We start from the raw sequence: 22,920 nt of genomic DNA on the forward strand, positions 1-22,920 counted from the left end.
GTAATAATTTTGGCAACCTCTGCCTTTTAAGTTATGGATTTATTCCATTAAAATTTAATATATTTATCAATGTGATTGTGTTGTATATGCAATTTTGCTATCTGTTTCCTATTTGTCCCTCTGTTCTTGGTTCTTCTATAATTCATATTTGTATAACTGCCTTTGTCTTTGTTTTCTACATAGAATGTTTTTAAATGACATTTATTGACTTGATTACTGAACTGTTCCATCCTCTGTGAACTTACCAGATTCCTCCAGGCAGTTTAATCTTTTACTATTTTCTGTGCTACAAAATTGAAAAAAATCCAGAAATTTCTCATAGGCACTTGGGTTTACTGCCAAAAGACTCCTGGGATACCGCTGATACTTATACATGCTATGGGACATGTCAGCACACACAAAAGGGGCACTGCCTCATTTTTCAGCATTATACCTACTTATAATGAGTTATGGGTTGTCATTAACAATGTTATACAATAGCTTTAGAAGGAAAATGTTACAAAAGTTGTCAGAGTGACTTGGATATTGTTGTATCATTTCCAACAGTGCCTGCCTATTTTGTTCATTCAATAGAATATCAGAATGGTCTCTGAACTCAAGGCATTAGTTTAATGATCCCCAAGGGTGCCATAAGTACTGAAAGTACCACAGTGGTGATGGTTAGAGTATCGTATTATAGGTTATTTAATTGTTTATGTGTCTTTTTCTTCATTAGCTGTTCCCTTCTCCCTCCCCCTCCCTCCCTCCCTCCCTTTCTCTCTCTCTCTCTCTCTCTCTCTCCACCCCAACCCTATTTTGCAGTGCTGCATGCATGCCAAGGAGGCAAGCACTATACCAGTGAGCTCTAGCCCTAACCCGTCTTAGATTGGTCTCTCTTTTGAGGAAAAGGCCAAGATCTTATTTCTGTATATCTCTATTGCCTTGCAAAGTATTTGACAAAAAGTAGGTATTTAAATGTTTGTATGGATTAATAAGTTAGTTTTATAAACTCAAGAAAATCTGATGAAATGTAAAACTAATTTACATATATCTTTCTTTCTAACACAGGGGAACCATAGCAGTAATATTCATACTGAAAATCTCAATGTCAGCACAGTACAGGGCATGGTATGGGATATTTGAGTATATACAAAAGGAACACTGAAACATTGCCGCAGTCTGGCTGGGCACACAATCACGAGCCACCACACAGCTTGTAGATTCAAACAGCAACTCTTTATTCCCGAACTCACACCAGCCGTCTACAATCACGTTCTGGGGAAATCCACGTTCTCTGCCCAAATCCACGTTCTCTGCCCAAATCCTCGTCCACTGGGCTTCTATCTCCAAAATATACTGTCTAAATCCCATGAGAACTCAAGGGGAACTCAGGCAGCAGGATACGCCCTATTCCCAGCAGGAATAATCTTAAACCTTAAACCTGGAACCTAAACTGGGAACGCCCTAAACACGATTATCTTAAAACCGGGAACACCCTAATCTGCCTTGGTCCTTGAGCAAGGTCACGTACATTCAATGTCACTGCAACATGGGGTACGCTGGCAAGGAAATTGTCATACCTACTTACTTGGCTAATGGCTCCCAGCAAAACATTTTTGCACTGAGTGGAATTTGTACCCATATTTTTATTCTGAAATATAAAGAAATAGATAAGATTGTTTAGTAAGGTTTCCATTGCATATTATCTAAGTCAAAGATCTGTGGGTAATTTTGAAAATATCCAATAACTAATCCTACCATCTATTCCTCAAGGTAGTCATGAACAAAATGTGTGTATGTGTGAGAAAGATGAATAGGTAGACAGATCAATAGAGCGAGACAGAGAGATACAGGAGGCAAAGGGAGGGGAGAGGAAGAGAGAGGAGAACAAAGAGAAGGGAGAATAAGCAAGCATAAAGTCCTAATGATGGAAAACCTTATATTCTCCCATAGTGACACTACTTTATAAAATATTTATTAAAATATTTGTAAAATTAAATCTGTATAAAAAAGAGATGAAAAAAATCTGATATTTTGAGGAGATCCAAAAATGAAAAGAAGTATCTCCTAGCTTTACCAAGAGAGTAGTTAGGATTCCTTAAACATTGAAAAATAGGAAACAATTTAAAATAAAAAATTTACCCAGAAACTCTGACCTCCTCAAAACTTGGAGAGGATTTTATATATTTAAGGAAACTTAATATGTGTTGTCATTGAATAAAAAAGTCTTCTTTTTGCATGAATGATAATTCCTATTCTCATGCTTTATTTAAGAACTCAATGGGTAAGCATTTTGGAATTGTAATATATATGTATAATTTGCCTCTCATAAGATATTATGATTTTATATTTCTCTTACTATCATTTAGAAATTAAAATTTAAGGAAGTCCTATAATGTCATTGTTTACCTTTTGTCCCTCTTGACATAGGAATTTTATTGAGTACAAAATTGTCAATTAAGTTAGCAAAATTGAATAGTTTAAACTAGTTAAATTGAACTGCTTTTAATCTGGTCTCAGTGAAAGCATTACTGAGTTGTTGTCAGAATGCATTTACCAATACATTCAGGCAGGTCACAAAGGTGATTCATTGAATAATTTTATCTTTTACCCAAATTTCTCCTTCTGGCATATATATGAGTTCAGTTATTAAATTAACCATGGTACAGACATTGGAGAATTTCTAATAATGACTAAAAAAAATGTTTCATTGGAAAGAATGTAATGTGTTTTCTAAGTTTTCATCAGAAGTTATTTCTGCTTCATGTTTCATAAAAATCAAAGATCTCCAGTTATATCAAAGATGCAAAATATGCTACTCTGAGTTATGCCTAATATAACACAAGGCTGATTATATAAATTTAATAATAAAGTTATTTTCTTTGCATTTCAGTTCAACTTATTGCTATGATGTTTAACATGGGAAAGAGAAAGAGTGAAGCTAGAGAAAATAAATTCATGGCTAAATTGGATGTAAATTATCTCCTCAAAAATGAAAATTGGTACATACAATAATTTAAAAATCATTACAAATTCATGTTATGTGTTAACCGTTTACTACCATGACAATTCTAACTATGAATTCTAGTATGCTAATGAGTTTTGAAAGTAAAGCAGAAATATCAGAGACCTTAGATAGAATTTGCATATTCTGAAAAACATGCTACTTAGAGTTGTTAGACACAGAAATTAAGGAAAAGAAAATTGTTTCACATGTCTTGCAAGTAATTCAAATTTTATCTTATTTTTTGTCTTCTATATACTTTTTTACTATCTTTATCAAGTTATATTTGAAAAATAAAATTATGTATAGTTAAGTTAAATATCATGATGTTTGATATATCTATATGTTGTGAAGTCATCAACACAATCAGCTAATTAACATATTTGTGCTCTCATATTCCCTTACCAAAATTACTTAGAAATGGAAAATGTATTTTGAACAGACATTTTTTTTGTTATTTTTAAATATACTATATATAGAAAATTTTCATGAATAACACAAAGGACTTTAAATGGCTTACCCAAATTTACCATGTATACACGTCACAATTTTGCTTTGTACAAGCAAATTCAATTGATTTTAAAATTTGATGTCAACAAGTGCTGGTGAGGAAATGCTTGCATACTATTTGTGGGAATTCAAAATAATTAGACATATATGGAAAACAGTACAGAGGTTTCTCAAAAACCTAAAAGTACAACTTCCATTTGACCTGACAATCCCACTCATTTGATTTCATAAAGAAATCACTATTTCAAACAAACATCTAAACTCTGAAGTTCTTTGCATAACTATTCACAATAGCCAAGATATGGCAATAACCTAAGTAAGTACTTACCAATAAACACATAGATAACAAAAAATGTTACATATGAACAAAATGGAATATAAATCAGCCATTGAAATAATTAAATCCCATATTTTTTTACTACGTGGATGGAACTGGAGATCAATACACTAAATAAAATAAACCAGGTACAGAAAGACAAGAAGCATTACATGATCTCATTCATATGTGTAATCTACAACAGTTGATTCCATAGAAACTTGAGAGTAGAACTGTATTTAAGAGATTCCGGGGGAAGGGATGGGAAAAATGTTCATCACAGGCTACTAAGTCATAGTTAGATTGAAGCAAGAAGTTCTGGTGTACTATTGCATGGTGGGGTAACAGCATAAAATAATAATATATTGCACATTTCAAAAATCTAGAAGAAAGAAGGTTAAAAGTTTTTACCAAAAAGAAATGGTATGTGTTTGAGAAGTTATGTTTAATCTAATGTAAATCTTGCAAAGTATATGCATCTCGAAATATTGCATAGTACCTCATTGATATTTACAATCTTTATGATATTTATATCAGTTTAAAATAAATTTAACAATTGATCTCATTTGAAATTAATACCTAATTAACATACTAATGATAAGGTTAAAATTGCATGAAATGGAGAGGAAAAGGTAAAGCACAAAGGGTTTTTAAGGATATTCTCTCTCTTAATATAATGGTAGATAGGGCTGAGGATGTGGCTCAAGCAGTAATGTGCTTACCTGGCATATGTGGGGCACTGGGTTCGATCCTCAGCACCACATAAAAATAAAATAAAGATGTTGTGCCCACTGAAAAATAAATATTAAAAAATTCTCTCTCTGTCTCTCTCTCTTCTTTATCTCTTTAAAAAAATATAATGGTAGATATATGACATTATGTTTTGGCAAAACCCAAAGAGCTTTTCAACACAAAGAAGACATCTGATGAACAAATATAGACTTTAATAATAACATCTCCCTTATCGTGATTCATTAATCGTAAAAATGTGCCACACTAATACAATATATTAATAGGGGAAATTGTGGGTTCAGGGGGAAAGGATATATTAGAACTCTCTCTAATATTTAATTAGTTTTTCTGTAAAGATAAAACAATTCTAAAAACATAGTCTATTGATTCAAAGTAAAATTTACATTATATTTATAAAGTAGCTTCCTTTCTCCTTTCTGAATAAGTTATCAGTTTATTTCAATTTGTTCTTCAAACCATATAGCTTTTTAACTCTTCCCCTTGACATCCATCAGGTTTTGTTCTTTAACTCTTTAGTTCTGATATGTTCATGTGTATCTAAATCTATAAATCTATAAATGAAAGTGGAGAATGAGCTCCTTTGCTCTTTGCCTAGGCATTATAATGGTGATAGAATATGATCACCATTATAATGCCTTTACCCAGTGGATTTTCTATTTAGTATTTAGAATTCACTTTTTCAGAATTCAGGAGATCTGATGTATATCTTTCTGCTTGACCAGTCTTAAAACAAGTACTGTGCTAGTGAGGCTGATGGCATTAACAAGTCGAGATAATCTACTCACTGAAGTGGAGCTGAGGCAAGGCTTGGAATACAGAGTGGAATCCAGGGCATATTAAGAATGTGTATGCAGCAGGAAAAGGATAACCATGCTGAAGACTGAATCTAGGACCTTGTTCATGCTACACAAGCACTCTACCACTGAACTATACTCTGAGTCCTAAGAACACCATTTTCCTTTTTAGTGTCTATACACAAGTTATCCAAAGATTAACCTGTTTTACTATCATATTTTCTCTTTAAGGTTTTAATGACTATGTGATGAAAGTATTTTTCCTCATAACTCCCTAAAAATAATCATAAATGGAATATGATTCTGAATGAATATTATAAAATGAATTGCTTGGCGAATTGCTCCTAATTAACAAATATAGTAGGGTTACAGACAATGAAAGCATTCATTTATACTCATATAATATCTAAAAACTAGGAAAAAGAAAACTTTTAGACATTTTTTTTAAATTTACAGGAAAGAGCAATTCACAGTAGTCTTCTCGTCTAAAAACAGGAATTTTAAAAGTATTTCACAATAATATGGCCTTTACCATGAATCCAGGACAGTATTGGGTAGGTTGAAAAAAATCTCTGTTATATTCATCTCTTCCATTCTGTGAGTTGATAATGACAGATAATTCTTTCCTTCCTTCCTTCCTTCCTTCCTTCCTTCCTTCCTTCCTTCCTTCCTCTCCTCCTCCTCCTCCTCCTCCTCCTCCTCCTCCTCCTCCTCCTCCTCCTCCTCCTTCTTCTTCTTCTTCTTCTTCTTCTTCTTCTTCTTCTTCTTTTTTAGTTTCCTTCTTTCTTTTCTTGGTGCCAGGGATTGAACCTCAGGGCACACAACCACTGAGCCACATCCTCAACCCTTTTTATATTTTATTTACAGACTGGGTCTTGCTAAGTGGCTTAGGGCCTCCCTAAGTTGCTGAGGCTGGCCTCAAGCTTGCAATTGTCCTGTCTCAGCCTCCCAAGCCACTTGGACACAGATATGTGCAACTACGCCAAGCCAGATATTTTAAACAGTGAATTTTTGTGTACCAGAGACAACTGAAAATGTGAGTAGAATAATTTATTATTGTTATAATTTTGAGCACTATATATTTATTATATGTATATGTGTGCATACGTATGTGCCCAAAAGCCAATTCTTGAGGATAACATAGTTACTTAAGTACCCCCCAAATTAAGTGTATCTGTGTAACTGATAATGAAAGCCCCCGGTAAAGAGCTATTGTTGAAGATCTGTGTTTGAAAACAGGCATTTTTAGGTATAATTACTTACATGTCTGTTGTTAGAAATTCATTCATTGCAGAATATGGAAATTTCCCCTAAAGCCAAAGGTAAACTTCATTGATGAATTGGTGAGTATTTTCTTTCAGGAGATCCTACTTCTTTATACATTCAGGACATATTTAGAATAGAGAATTTGACTAGAGGTAGCATGTAGTACACACAACTTACAATCAGAAGACATGGCCTTCAACTTCAGTTCTACTATTGTTAAACTGTGATTTTTGAATACTTAAGGTATTTAAAAATTCATTGAATTTAACCCACTTGTTTTACAGTGGCTGAAAATGAAAATAATTGTAGCAATCTAACAACACATAATTAGGTGAAGAAAAAGAGGTTTAAATCAATAGATTTACATCCATTTGGTACTACCCAAATGATATTGGGATCACTTGAATTAAGGCTATTTTAATTGCCAATTCTCTACTACCATTTATAAACAAGCTCCTGGAAACAAGTGTCTATATAGCATGTCTTTACTTCATTACCTCCCATTTCTCCTTGACTCAGTCAGGTTTTCCTTCTGCTACCACTAGTCCAACAATACTGATTATCTTAGCTTTACAATGACTTCCTTCTTATACATTTCAGCAAATACTATTCATACTACATTTTAATTGATCTCTCAACAGTATTGACCAAAATTCTTTAATCCTTCCCTTTGAAGCTCTTACATCAATTAGCTTCTGGTATACTGATTTTTATGATTTGGACTCTAACTTCTCCATTTTATGATATTTGGGGAGTTTATCTACATTTAACTAATTTTTAATGTTGAGTTTCCTCAGGCCTTGAACCCCCTTTTAAGCTAAGACTTCAATTACTCCCCTATGTGTAGAGGATTAATTAATATCTTCACCAGACCTTGACCTCCACAGATGGGAAAATTGGATATAAGTCTCCATTTTTCTATCTTACAAGATAGAAAGTACATATCACAATTTTAGTATAAATAGTCATGTGCCACTTAAACCCATGTTTTAGTCTATTATATAATTTAGTGATAACATAAGATTATAATGTAACTGAAAATTCTTTTTACTATTTTTGCCACACTTTTTTTTTGTTTAGATACATTTATATACAGAAACATAGTTATGTTAAAATTACTTACAATATTCAGTACAGTAACATGGTGTACAGATTTATAACCTAGGAGCAATAGCCTATACCATACAACATAGTTGTATGATAGGCAATATCATCTAGGTTTGTATAAGTACACACTATGATCTTTTCACAATAACAAAATTGCTTTGTGGATGAAATTGTCCAGTGATGTGAAGAAAAGAGAGAACATAGCTAATAACGGAATACTGGTAGAGGTTTATCTTAAAGTAACTAGAAATAAAAAGCACTGTAAGAGCATATACTAACCAAGAAATAAAGATAAAGAAAAATTTTGTTGAAATACATATCATATGTTTTAATGTAAACCCCTTACTAGTCTTAGAAAAATGATTATAAATGTAGTGTCATGGTTCAGACAGCTTTAAGTGATCAAATTATTTCTATTTAACTGTGAAAGCTGATGAATTCTTAATGTCAGACACAAAGGTTGTTAATTCTGCCCAAAATGCAGAATATTGGACATTCCCACTGGAAATTCAATGAGATAATACTGTTGACATTTTGTGTGCTAATCTCGATTTAATGTAGCCTTTTAAATGACAACTAGCAATCTCACAGAACACAGAATTTTAGAACACTTCCTAATAATGGGTGATATCTAAAATAAAACAAGACAGTGATTTTTTTTTTAATTTTTATGATGATAAATTTTTGCCTGTATGCATTTTGTATCTGTCCTTACATCTTAAAAGTGAGTATATGAGAGAGTATGTGTATTCATCTGAATTTTAGTTTAGGAAAAATCAAGGTTGTTCAATAAAATTTTTTAAGGCTGACACTGCAGATAAATTGCTTATTTGGTTTATAGTGATATTTAATCCTAGGGGAGCAGAGGACACGAATTCAGATGCATTTTTATGTGATGATATCTTTGGTTGCGAATTCTTCCATTTGGAATTCATAATTACAATGTCCCTATACTTGAGGTTATTCTCAGCATTCAATCCTCTTGATAAATCTGTCTACACAAAACGGCAGCTGGTCCACTGGCAATTGAACTGCTTCTGGTGACATCATTTCATGATATTTTTTAGTCTCTGAAAGAGAGCAGCTGCCCAGGGCTTTGGAAACATTGTACATGGGGAACTTTGCTCACACTCTTTCTGGGGACAAGGAGGATGTGTGGGGTAAAAAACCATGGGCTATTTGCGAAGTAAACAATCATCTTATGGAAAATGTTCCTTTGATGATCTTAATTCCAATGCTTAGTAGATTCACAAGTTAGTTTCGTAAGAAAAAAAAATTAATGAGTGCATATTGAGAAAGAAAAGTCAGACATATTCCAAACTATTTTTCAGTTTAGTCCCCAAATCAGGTGATAGAAGAAAAAGAACCAAATAAAATGGAAAGAAAAATACAGGTGTTCTGAAGGTAAAAGTTAGTACCCTAAACAAAATTAATTCTCATAATATACTTTCAGGTAAGGTGTTATAAAACTCTATTTCTCTTACACACTGGGGAGACAATTTGCATCCGACCTTGTAGTGGAGAAAATCCCTGATAAATTTAGGGCAGGAGGAATGGTATGTAAATCATAGAATTATTGCTCTAACCTATGCTATTTTGAACAACTTATAAACAATTCAGGCCACAGTTTGTCTTACCCAAGAAATAACATGCTTTCAATATCCCCTGAAAAATCCTGCCTTATTGGAAGTAGTCAAACAAGGGACAGATGGATACATTCTCTATAAAGTTCTTTATGGGACAGAGACAATTTTGTACGGACCTCAACCTAAATCGCTGAAAGACATGACTGCATGGAATCAAAGAGATTGAAAATAAACATAAAGAAGGAGAGAGAGAGAGGGAGAGAGAGAGAGAGAGAGACTATATGATGAAATCATTCTGTATAGTGATTATGGTGGTGAATTCATAAAACTACGCCTGTGATAACATGGCATAGGAGGATATGCAAACACTATTATTGTCATGTTGCTTGATTTTAATATTGCACTATAATTGGTAGCATTAGGATATCTGGGTAGAGGGGAACTGTATGATGGGTACACAGTACATCTCTGTACTAGCAACTTCCAATGAATGTATAACTAGTTTAAAATAAAAACAAAAAAAAAATATAAAGACAAAAAAAATAAGTGGAATTAAAAATAGTGAGACATCTTCCTACCACATTTCACTTGTTTATCTCAGTTCCCTAACTTTCTCCTCCCTAGCATTTCTCAATAGTCTTTTAATTATATATTCATTGGTTTCAATATTTGAAAAATGTCTATTTATTGTTCATTTAACAGATACATGCAGAGAATCTACCAAATACCAATCCCTACTGTAGGCATTGAGGATACAGCAGAAAACAAATTAGAAATGATCTCTGACAGAAAGATATTGTTTCTTCTCTCACAGCACTCATAGGGATGAAAAACAAGTAAATAGGTTAGAAGTGTAGCACAGCTCAGTGGTATAGCACATGCTTAGCCTTCATGAGGCTATGGCTTAATCCCCAGCACCCCTAAAAATATAATACATAAACAAAAGAGAAAATATCAAATAACTACTCATTTCTTAGAGATACTGAAGATGGTAATATAGTATAGAATATTAGATGGCTACTTAACATTGAGGTATAAAACTGTGTCCCTTTCCAGTGAGGTAACTTTTGGTCACACACCTCAATTATAGTCAGCCATGAAAAAATCTGGATGGTGATGCCAGTACATTCTGGGCAGAAGGAAAAACAAGTATATCTTCCTTAAATTTGGGTAGAGGTTGCCATTTTCAATGATTAACAGGTAGCCAGTGTGTATAGAAGGGAGCAAGTGGAGAAACATAGTAAGAGAGCAACTCAGAGAGAAAAAAACCAGATTATATAGGGCTTTAAATGTCAGGTAAGCAATGTCCTTGGAAAGCCTTTGGAGAATTTTGAAGTTTGAGTATAGTCTGATTTTGCTTACCATAGATGCAAATCTAGCAAACTTTGCTTATAACATAGTGCCTGATACATTGTTTACACTATTTTGATAAAATACTAATTTAATTAAGCACTATGCCTGTTTTAAACCTTCTGTGGGCTTTCCTTTCTATTTCTAAAGTGTGCATACATGTTCTAGGGCTGAAGCTTCTATAGTGGCCACAGAAAATTTTCTTCACTTCATGGTCATAGGCAGAATTTAGATGCATGTATAAAAATCCATTTCAAGTGGCACTAGATGGTGAACAACTGATAGTATTTCTGAGAGTGAGTCCTGCTAGAATGGAGCCAGTGAGAAATAACCTGGAAATGTCATAATTGGCTCTTTTATTGTACACCTGGTAGCAAATGCTATATTCTAGAACTTCTGTAGTAATCGCCAGTTTCTTCCATTCTTGTTTACTGAGTTCCTGTTATGGTCCAAACAACTCCCTAGGAATGAGAAATGCAATGAATAATCATATTAATAAGGTATTGTTCTAGCTAGCTGGTGTTTCATGGGTAGGAGGCAGGCAGTGTATAAAAATAAAATTAAAATAAACAGAAACCACAAAAGAATTTTTCTGATAGTAATAAGTGCTTTTATAAAAATAAAACAAGATGATGCGGTAGTTACTGGGAGGGAACTATTTTAAATGAAGGAGTGTATGTATCTCCAGGAGGACCTCTATGAGGGACTGACTATCTTTGAAGCTGAGAATACCTTAGATAAGGAATTTAGCTGTCCCACAAAATCTGCTGTAATGGTTAAAATGAAAGTGTAAGTAGAATCAAACTCTAAGCAGGGAACATTTATGTTCATGTTTTAAGCTCTCATCTAAGTCCCCTTTGATATGATTGAATGAGTATTGAGATACTACCAGATTAATAAGATTGTAAAACTATTCTTGCCCTTTATGTACAGAGGCAAGAAGCCTGGAAGAATCCCCTTGGTCAGCTCCTTCTGCAATTTGCTGCAGGGCACCCTTTTGTTATCTGTACCATCTTTTCCAGCTGTGACCATTTGCTTGAGGGAACTGAAATGAAGTGATGACTTCTGTAAAGTATATTCCAAATTCCTTTAAATACTACTGAGGAGAATGCATAAAATCCCCTAAATTAGCATTATTGAATAACATATGTATCAAAAAAAAAGAAAAATGAAAATTCTGGTACACACATGTAATATTGAATCATCTTATTGCCATTTATTTATTTATTTATTTTTACTACCTTTGTTGTGTTTATTTATTTATTTTTATGTGGTGCTGAAGATCAAACCCAGTGCCTCACATGTGCAAACAAGCACTCTACCGCTGAGCTATAACCCCAGCCCCAGCCATTTTTTTTTCCTTTTATTTTAAGTTAACATCAGGGTTTGATTGCACTGGAAGGTTCAGCCAGCATAGTCCCCAAACAGGGAGATTTCTGGAGGAAGTAATGTGGCCTGTCAGAAAGAACATAGCTGAAGGGAGGCAGGACATGTAATTAAAGGATGATGAGGCCTAGGATCCTTAAAAGGTGCCAAGTGAAAACAATGTACTGTACCTCTGCATCACAACTGAGTAAGGGTTGAGTTGGGTTGTCAAAAGGGAATCCAAAACACAGCCCACCATAAGCATTTTCCCAAATCTTCTAGAGACCTGGTATAAAATCAAGGAACTCTTTAATTAAGGAAAGAATGGAAGCAGAATGGAAATATATAGAATCAGAGAGACCATGATAGGCATTGAGAAAAATAGATATTGATAGAAAAATTGAGGAAATATGTAGGTGGATAAAGGGTAGATCTTTAATATTTATGTTATTCTAAGGTTATGTTTGACCAAAAGGCACTGAGAGTGGTCTTACTGTGGACTTTATGTGAAGATGATTCAGTAACATTCCATCCCAAAAATTTTTCAAATGTTTGACTAATATGGTAAATGTCTTGGTAGTTCTGAGGATAATTAGGGAACTAAGAACGCTCTTTCCCTAAGGCAACTCACAGTCACATGGGACAGATAAACCAAAAGGCAGTTTCAATGCACAGAGAAATATAATGGAAGATGTATAAGGGGTTATGGGAAGCTTACAGGAAGGAAAAATGTTATTAGAAGAGTAGACATTTAAACTGGGGTATGAAAGTTGAGTGGAAATCAGCCAGTGTAGCAATGTGAATAATAAGTATATGCATGGGAATGTTGAGTGACGATATATTATTTTCTGGATGAGTGATGAATAAAGGATCTCATTCACCAATACCAGAATTTAGGGCCAAAATTGGTTATACAGAAGGGAACTAAATTCATTTCTATACATATTTTCATAACACCTTTGAAGGAAAGGAATCTCCTTGAATATTTTCAGAATAGCAAAGAATGGAGGCAAGTTCTTTGATTAAGGACCTAATCTTGTAGGAGATTATAACTTCTTTTAGATATATTGATAAAATCAGATTAGGGTTTATACCAATATTAGGGAGCTGATGTTTCACTTCAATTTAACTCTAAGAGTTGATGGTATAAGTAGTATAAGTATACATAAATGGAATGGGAGGGATAGCATTTGGTCAGAAACAACATTAGCCCCCCTAGCCTTGGAAGGTAAAGTGAAGATATCTTTCCTCATGCTTGGCACAGAAACAGTGGTGATTCTCATGCTAAATGGATCATATGAATTTAGATAATGAGCATTTCAAGATGATCACCATAACTGAGACAGGGCCTCTTCCCCTGGTTTATCAGCATAGTATCAAACTGGGATTATTTAAAACCCATGTCATCAGAAGTGGGGCTGAAATAATGACTGAGAGGGAATTTCCTCATAGCCAGGATAGGTTTGTGGAGCAGATTTACTTTTATTCAGACAAATAAGTTATATTTTGTGTAAAAAATGGTATAATTCATACTAAATATAACATGCCTCTGATCTATTACAAGACTCAAATTAGTGAGAACATTGTATATATCCATACTTAAAATATACACAATCTTAGGAATGCTTTCATTAAAGTTAAGAGGTGGTATTATTTAGGTAGCAAACTAAGGGATGAAGGAGATGGAGGATACCTATGTAAATGAATCCCTGTCATCATGTACAAGACTAGTAGAAGAGAAAGGATGGCCTACGTAAGGAACTTCTATAAATGTGCTGAATGTGAAATATTTCCAGTAGTATTTTGATAGTCAAAGCAGAAACATGGAAGAAAGAACTGAGTTGGAGAGTTATTACTTATCAACATATATATGGTAAAAAAAACAAAAATCAAAAATATATGAGACTGGGTATGGTGGTGCATGCCTGTAATTCCAGTGATTCTGGAAACTGAGGAAGGAGGATCACAAGTTCCACACCATCCTGGACAGCTTACTAAGACTCTGTTTCAGAATTACAAACGAGTAGAAATAAAGTTCAGTGGTAGAGCACTCCTGGTTTCAATACCCTGTACATATATATGTATGTATGTATGTATGTATGAATAAATAAATAAGATAGCAACATGATTTTATTTAAAAGAAGAAGAGTTAAGACTCTAGAACAGAGGAGGATCCAACATGGTGGCGGGCGGGGAGGCAGCACTTTCAGTACCTCCTCAATAACGGGGTCAGAGAGACACATTGATACGCTTAGATTCTACCTCTGAGAAACTCCTAGCAAAATTCCACTGAAGAGAGACCGGCCAGGAATTAGTAGGATTTTTGGAAGGGGCAGTTTGCCCCAGACGAGTGAATCTCCGCCACACGGCACAGAGGTCCAGACACGCCAGCCGCTGCCCACGTGACTCGGCGACCATTGGCCGCCTGCCCGCAGCCCCCACGACTGGGCGGCTAACCTCCGAGGCGCAGCTCAGCAGGAGCGGCGCAGGGACTCTAGGAAGAGGTCTCTAGCCAAGCCTTCATGAAATAGCGAACCAGGAACTGAAACCAACCAGAGACAGACCAGTCCCACCCCTCCCTTTGGACACTCCAGCAAGGATCCTGGGGCCCGCCATAGCAGAGAGGTGACGTCACCGGAGTTCGGCCACGGAATTCCTTCCCAGCGGAATCCACTTTAGCAGGTGTGTAACTCCCACCCCCTCCAGATACAAGCAGCCAGGAAACCTCGGGAATCTCTCCGGGGGCGTGTCTGAAGGGAAGCAGAGAGGATTCCAGATCCCCAACTCCCCTTACCACCAGCGGCGACACCCAAGGTCTTAGCCGCCAGTTTCCGGGGGTGTGCCCACCAAAGGGGTCCGGAAAAATTAAACTGTTGGTTCCCAGATCACCGCACCACAGCACTGGGGCTTAGATGAATGACAGAGAGAGTGCTCAGTCGTTCGGGAAATAGGACACGCAGTGGGGCTGCAAGTGTAACCAGATCCTTGGAGAACTGCCTCCGGTGAACAGGACCTGGCTGGCTGGCTGGCAGGAGGAAGGAGGGGAGGGGCCTGAGAAGTGAAACAGCTCTGGACTAACAGGATTGGGAGATTCTCAGGAGCCGCCTTACAGGGATTGCTGTCGGTACATAGAGGGCAGAAGCTCGGCTCGGAGGGCACAGCTCTGCCTACTGGAAGAGAAGAAAATGGATCTCTAAGACTTCAATTTTTTTTTCTTTCTCTCTTCATTCTTTTCTCCCCTTTTCCTTCTTTCTTTCTTTCCCGTTTCAAGTTTTATTGTTCTTTCCATTCTCCTCTAATCTATCTCTCTCTCCTTCTTTCTTTTTAAGAGCACCTTCCTTCCCCTACCCCCCAACTTTCATCCCAAGCATTATGTCTTCCATTACGTGTAATTGTCTAAATGCAAATAGGTGAATGTTTCAAGGCTGTCTATAGGGCTCCTAAATACTTAGCTACTACCAACACCCTGATCCAATCGCCTGTTAATATCCCCCTTCAGTAGAGCAATCTTCTAAAGTAGCCAAGACATACTAACCCTCATACCATCATAGTACCTAACCTAAACATAAAGTCCTAATGACAAACAACAGATCACTATATGCATACAGAACCCGGAAGCCTTTTATGAATTGAATGAATCAGCTTTAAAGTACAATAAAGCCCAACATTTCTAGGCATAGTCTCCCACCACAAAGGAGAGACAACAGAGATATACAAAACCAAAACAAATTTATAGGAGAAAGCAGAAACACAGCAGTCAAACAGAGCTGGAAAGTAATGTGAACAACATGAAAAAACAAGGGAAAAAAGGAGTACAAACAATGCAGGACAACTTAAATCTACAGGAGGACCTAGAGGCATCAGAAAAAATGGTCAGAGAAAGAACTCAAGGCATACCTAACTCAGATGGAACGGAATATTAGAGAAGACATGAGACAGCAAGTCCAAGCAATGAAAGTATATTTTGAAAACAAATTAAATAAACAAATTCAAATGGCAAAGAACGAGCTTTACCAGGAGACAGAGATTTAAAAAAAAATCAAACAGTAATCCTAGAAATGCAGGAAACCATAAACCAAATTAAAAATTCAAATGAGACTATTACAAATAGACTAGATCAAGTAGAAGTCAGAACATCAGATAATGAAGACAAAGTTTATCAACTTGAAAAGAATATAGTCAACACAGAAAGGATGCTTAAAACTCATGAGCAATCTATCCAAGAGATATGGGATGTCAAAAAAAAAAAAAAAAAAACAAACTTGAGAGTCATTGGGATAGAAGAAGGTATAGAGGTTCAAACCAAAGGAATGGACAACCTATTAAATGAAATAATCCTAGAAAACTTCCCAGATATGAAAGATAGAATGGATTGCCAAATCCTGGAAGCCTACAGGACCCCAAACATTCAAAATTGTAATAGACCAACTCCAAGACACATAATTTTGAAGATATCTAACATAAAGAACAAGGAGAGAATATTAAAAGCTAGGACAGAAAGGAGGCAGATTACATTCAGGGGTAAACCAATTAGGTTAACAGCTGATTTTTCATCACAGACGTTGAAAGCGAGAAGATCCTGGAACAACGTATTTCAAACACTGAAAAATAATGGATTCCAACCAAGAATACTGTATCCAGCAAAATTAAGCTTCAGATTTGACAATGAAATTAAAATATTTCACGATAAACAAAAGCTAAAAGAATTCACAGCCATAAAACCAGCACTGCAAGGCATTTTGAGCAAAATACTACAAGAAGAGGAATTGAAAAATACCAAAATACTACAAAATACTACAAGAAGAGGAATGAAAAAGGCAATATCACAACGGACACTACAGAAATACAGAAGATAATTAGAAAGTATTTTGAAACCCTATATTCCAATAAAATAGAAGATAGTGAAGATATCGATAAATTTCTTACGTCATATGATCTGCCCAGATTGAGTCAGGAAGACACACACAATATAAAAGACCAATAACAAAGGAAGAAATAGAAGAAGCCATCAAAAGACTACCAACCAAGAAAATCCCTGGACCAGATAGGTATACAGTGGAGTTTTACAAAACCTTCAAAGAAGAATTAATACCAATACTTTTCAAGCTATTTCAAGAAATAGAAAAAGAAGGAGCTCTTCCAAATTCATTCTATGAGGCCAACATCACCCGGATCCCGAAACCAGACAAAGACACTCCAAAGAAAGAAAACTACAGACCAATATAGCTAATGAAATTAGATGCAAAAATTCTCAATAAAATCCTGGTGAATCGAATACAAAAGCATATCAAAAAAATTGTGCAACATGATCAAGTAGGATTCATCCCTGGCATGCAAGGCTGGTTCAATATACGGAATCAATAAATGTTATTCACCACATCAATAGACTTAAAGATAAGAACCATATGATCATCTCGATAGATGCAGAAAAAGCATTCGACAAAGTACAGCATCCCTTTAGGTTCAAAACACTAGAAAAACTAGGGATAACAGGAACTTACCTCAACATTGTGAAAGCTATATATGCTAAGCCTCAGGCTAGCATTCTAAATGGAGAAAAACTGAAGGCATTCCCTCTAAAATCTGGAACAAGACAGGGATGCCCTCTCTCACCACTTCTGTTCAACATAGTTCTCGAAACACTGGCCAGAGCAATTAGACAGACGAAAGAAATTAAAGGCATCAAAATAGGAAAAGAAGAACTTAAATTATCACTATTTGCAGATGACATGATTCTATACCTAGCAGACCCAAAAGGGTCTACAAAGAAACTACTAGAACTAATAAATGAATTCAGCAAAGTGGCAGGATATAAAATCAACATGCATAAATCAAAGGCATTCCTGTATATCAGCAACAAAACTTCTGAAATGGAAATGAGGACAACCACTCCATTCACAATATCCTCAAAAAAAATAAAATAAAATACTTGGAAATCAACCTAACAAAAGAGGTGAAAGATTTATACAATGAAAACTACAGAACCCTAAAGAGAGAAATAGAAGATCTTAGAAGATGGAAAAATATACCCTGATCATGGATAGGCAGAACTAACATCATCAAAATGGTGATATTACCCAAAGTTCTCTACGGGTTTAATGCAATGCCAATCAAAATCCCAATGGCATTTCTTGTAGAAATAGATAAAGCAATCATGAAATTCATATGGAAAAATAAAAGACCCAGAATAGCAAAAACAACTCTAAGCAGGAAGTGTGAATCAGGCGGTATAGCGATACCAGATTTCAAACTGTACTACAGAGCAATAGTAACAAAAACAGCATGGTACTGGTACCAAAACAGGCAGGTGAACCAATGGTACAGAATAGAGGACACAGAGACCAATCCACAAAATTACAACTTTCTTATATTTGATAAAGGGGCTAAAAGCATGCAATGGAGGAAGGATAGCATCTTCAACATATGGTGCTGGGAAAACTGGAAATCCATATGCAACAAAATGAAACTGAATCCCCTCCTCTCACCATGCACAAAAGTTAACTCAAAATGGATCAAGGAGCTTGATATCAAATCAGAGACTCTGCGTCTGATAGAAGAAAAAGTTGGCTCCGATCCACATATTGTGGGGTCAGGCTTCAAATTCCTTAATATGACGCCCATAGCCCAATAGTTAATAACAAGAATAAACAAATGGGACTTACTCAAACTAAAAAGTTTTTTCTCAGCAAGAGAAACAATAAGAGAGGTAAAGACAGAGCCTACATCCTGGGAACAAATTTTTACCCCTCACACTTCAGATAGAGCCCTAATATCCAGAATATAGAAAGAACTCAAAAAATTAAACAGTAAGATAACAAATAACCCAATCAACAAATGGGCCAAGGACCTGAACAGACACTTCTCAGAGGAGGACATACAATGAATCAACAAGTACATGAAAAAATGCTCACCATCTCTAGCAGTCAGAGAAATGCAAATCAAAACCACCCTAAGATACCATCTCACTCCAGTTAGATTGGCAGCCATTATGAAGTCAAACAACAACAAGTGCTGGAGAGGATGTGGGGAAAAGGGTACACTTGTACATTGCTGGTGGGACTGCAAATTGGTGCGGCCAATTTGGAAAGCAGTATGGAGATTCCTGGGAAAGCTGGGAATGGAACCACCATTTGACCCAGCTATCGCCCTTCTCGTACTATTCCCTGAGGACCTTAAAAGAGTGTACTATAGGGATACTGCCACGTCAATGATCATAGCGGCACAATTCACAATAGCTAGACTGTGGAACCAACACAGATGCCCTTCAATAGATGAATGGATAAAAAAAAATGTGGCATTTATACACAATGGAGTATTACTCTGCATTAAAAAATGACAAAATCATAGAATTTACAGGGAAATGGATGGCATTAGAGCAGATTATGCTAAGTGAAGCTAGCCAATCCTTAAAAAACAAATGCCAAATATCTTCTTTGATATAAGGAAAGCAGCTAAGAACAGAGCAGGGAGGAAAAATATGAGGAAAAGATTAACATTAAACAGAGACGAGTGGTGGGAGGGAAAGGGATAGAGAAGGGAAATTGCATGGAAATGGAAGGAGACCCTCAATGTTACACAAAATTACATATAAGAGGTTGTGAGTGGAAAGGGGGGAAAAACAAGGGAGAGAATTGAACAACAGCAGATGAGGTAGAGAGGGAAGATGGGAAGGGAGGGGGGATAGTAGGGGATAGGAAAGGTAGCAGAATACAACAGTTACTAATAGGGCATTATGTAAAAATGTGGATGTGTAACCGATGTGATTCTGCAATCTGTATTTGGGGTAAAAATGGGAGTTCATAACCCACTTGAATCAAATGTATGAAAGATGATATGTCAAGAGCTTTGTAATGTTTTGAACAACCAATAAAAAAAAGATTCTAGAACAAAATAAATAATACTTAATGCACAGTGGGGAAACCTGCAAAGGTGACAATGAGAGAGACACTAGAGGAATAAGAATCAAATTGGAAAATGTAGCATCATGTAAGATATTAATATTTTAAAGAAAGGGTGGTTTTAGATTACTCAACTTCTATAAAGGTCTAAACTAAGACAAAAATGAAGCCTGTTTTCCAGATTTAATAATTAGGATGAGTTTGGTAGACATGGCAAGTATAATTTTAATGTGGAGTTGAAGTCAAAGCCAAATTTACAGGATGATAGATTGCATAGGAATTGAAGAGATATAGAAAGAAGTTATAGGTCAGTTTTCAAGAGTTTTTATGGGAAAACAATTTGAAGAAACAATAATATAAATTGAGAATGATGCAGGTTTCAAAATCATAGTATGGATACTGCATCTCCAGTATTTGTAACAAGATTACATTTTCCTACCTTAAAATTGAAATTTCCTAACTGAAAGTCATCATTTTGTGTAGTGAGATTATTGTACATACTGGAAAATTAAGGGAATATAGCAAGAACCTGCGTTGAATTTTATACTTGGTTTCACTGGAGGTGATGCATTTATTCAATCTAGATATTTGAGCACACCCCATATTCCAAGTACTGTGCCTGCTACTGATGAACCTGGAGAAGCCAAAGACAGTGTCCTCACTTTCATAAGTTCAAAGGCTGAGTGGTTCATACAGTTGTGTATCAGAGGTCATGGTTTCCATATACACCATATTTACTCACTATATTTAAACATGCTGGGCTTCAGTTCTGGCTAGTTGGAAGACAAAGCCAGAAGTCTACACACATTGATTTTAAGGTTATGAAATCCTGACAACATCTGGAGTACAGTCTAGTGCTTGTCTTAATTTTGATTCTCTAGCGTATTTCAGTAAATTGATTTCTTAGCCTTAGTTTACAGAAGGTTTTAAGAAACTGAAGAAGCAATTAACAGAAGAACACAAGAACGTTGAGGACTCTAGAAACTGTGGAACACTCTCTAACATGTCAGCAGTAATGGTGATCAATGGGAGAAAATCCAGAGTTGTCACATGCTAACTATGATATAGTAGCAGAGGTTTCATTTACAAGTACCCATGAACTACTCCACTGGTTCTTTCAGTTATATTTGAGGATAAAGAGTGTTTAGAGATCTGGGATTAGAATGTGCAGGATATAAGAGAACAAACCAACAAAACATGTTATTCTTATTATCTTAATTCCACTTGCATATAACCCCAGAAACAAGTTTCACAGATGTAAAAAAGTAACTACACAGCAAAGTAGAATCAAATAGACATTAGCAGGAGGTGCAAAGTAACTATGACAATAAATAAAATGCATGATGTTATGTGGCATTTGCCTATATTGCAGGGATATAATTAATCCTTAAATTCTCATGATTCAGGTATAAAACATTGTACACAATTGGTGCCATGAAAATCTTTGCTACAGGAAGCAATTTTGGAGTATGGAACACTAGAATATATCTTCCCCAAATAGGAAGGATTGTTGACCTGAAGGTAATTAAGAAGCAGATACTACAAAGTTCTATGCCCTCCCTCTATTTGCCCAAAAGAGACATATACATTTACAAAGAACAAGGTACTTGCTCTGTCAACTAGCAAGAAGAACAAAGGCTAAAGGTTGAAGACAACTTCATATGACAGTTATTTGCATTTCCACAATTTGCAATACCTAAACACTCAAAATCCTATTCCATTGCCCTGTCACTTCAAAAATTCACTATGCTTTGATGAAGATGGTATGTAAACTGGATTTTGAAGCTATTTCCTTGAGAACTACTTATTCCCTGGGTGTCTCCCATGAATTTATGAAATACGCATGTGAATACACTTCTGCTTTTTTTAGTCTTGCTAATCTATCTTTTGTTACATGGGTCCATTTCAACTAGAAATTTGTGAGTTGAAGAAAAATTTTTTTCTTCCCCTATAGGAGTAAATTGAATTAACCCAGAACAATGATATCAACGGGTTAATTTGGGAATGCTTTCTGACAAACACTTCAAGCACTGAAAGGATGTACTGTCCTAAGAAGACACCAGGAGGAGAGAAAGCAATGGATTGATTGTAACTGGGATGTGGGAAGCAAAAGGAAGCACTGCAGCTTGATAAGGCCCCTGAATACAATTTGAATTTATCTCAGAAAACTGCTACTTGACCTTAACATTTTAGAGCCTAAAAATATTTTTTATATTTTTAACCTTTTCCTAGATTCCATTCATCTTTAAATCATGTCAAAATCATACTCATTTCTATTTGCATTTGTATTCCCTGGATAAAGTTCGATTCATAACACAGAATAAGAATCAGGACAAGTAATATTTAGAATATGAGTTTTGTATTTTCAAAGAGACTTATAGTTTTCAATTTAGAAAGTGTTCCTATGAGATGTTCATTTTTTACCTGATTTCCATTTATATTGGAGTTAAACTATTTTTCCTAATTCAGGTGAAAAATATTTAAGAGTATTTCCCTGCTCTTAATTTCTTTTATTCCTGAATCATGTATTTCGAATGTACATGGAGGGATAATACAGACCTGAATTTTCAAAAAACATCAATAACCTTATTAAGTATTTAATTTATAAATGCCTATTTTGAAAGATATTTTAAAATATTCAAGTACCTATTTATAGCAGCTCAAAAGACCAGCTATTTGAATAGGGAGATTTTTTAAAAATTTGATTTATTCATCTTTTCCCTTTTTTAGTTATTCTTTTAGAATAATAGTTGGGGAAGTTTTTATCATCTTGTATAAGAATGCCCATATAGTTTCTTTTGAATTTATTTTCATAATAGAAATATTTAACTTGGTTATAAATTTGGAATTATACATTATTTTTCAGAAGTGCAACCCAATGCTTTACCATTATTTCATAAATAAACTAAACATTTCAACATATAAAAGCAAAGAAAAGAAACAAGCCAGCTCAAAGCGCCAATATTTTTTTGAAAGCTAACAAAAACACTTG

Source organism: Marmota monax, unplaced genomic scaffold, assembly GCF_021218885.2.
Source record: "Marmota monax isolate L192 unplaced genomic scaffold, Marmota_monax_Labrador192_F-V1.1 WCK01_AAM20220418_F8-fsc00123, whole genome shotgun sequence".
NCBI lineage: Eukaryota > Metazoa > Chordata > Mammalia > Rodentia > Sciuridae > Marmota > Marmota monax.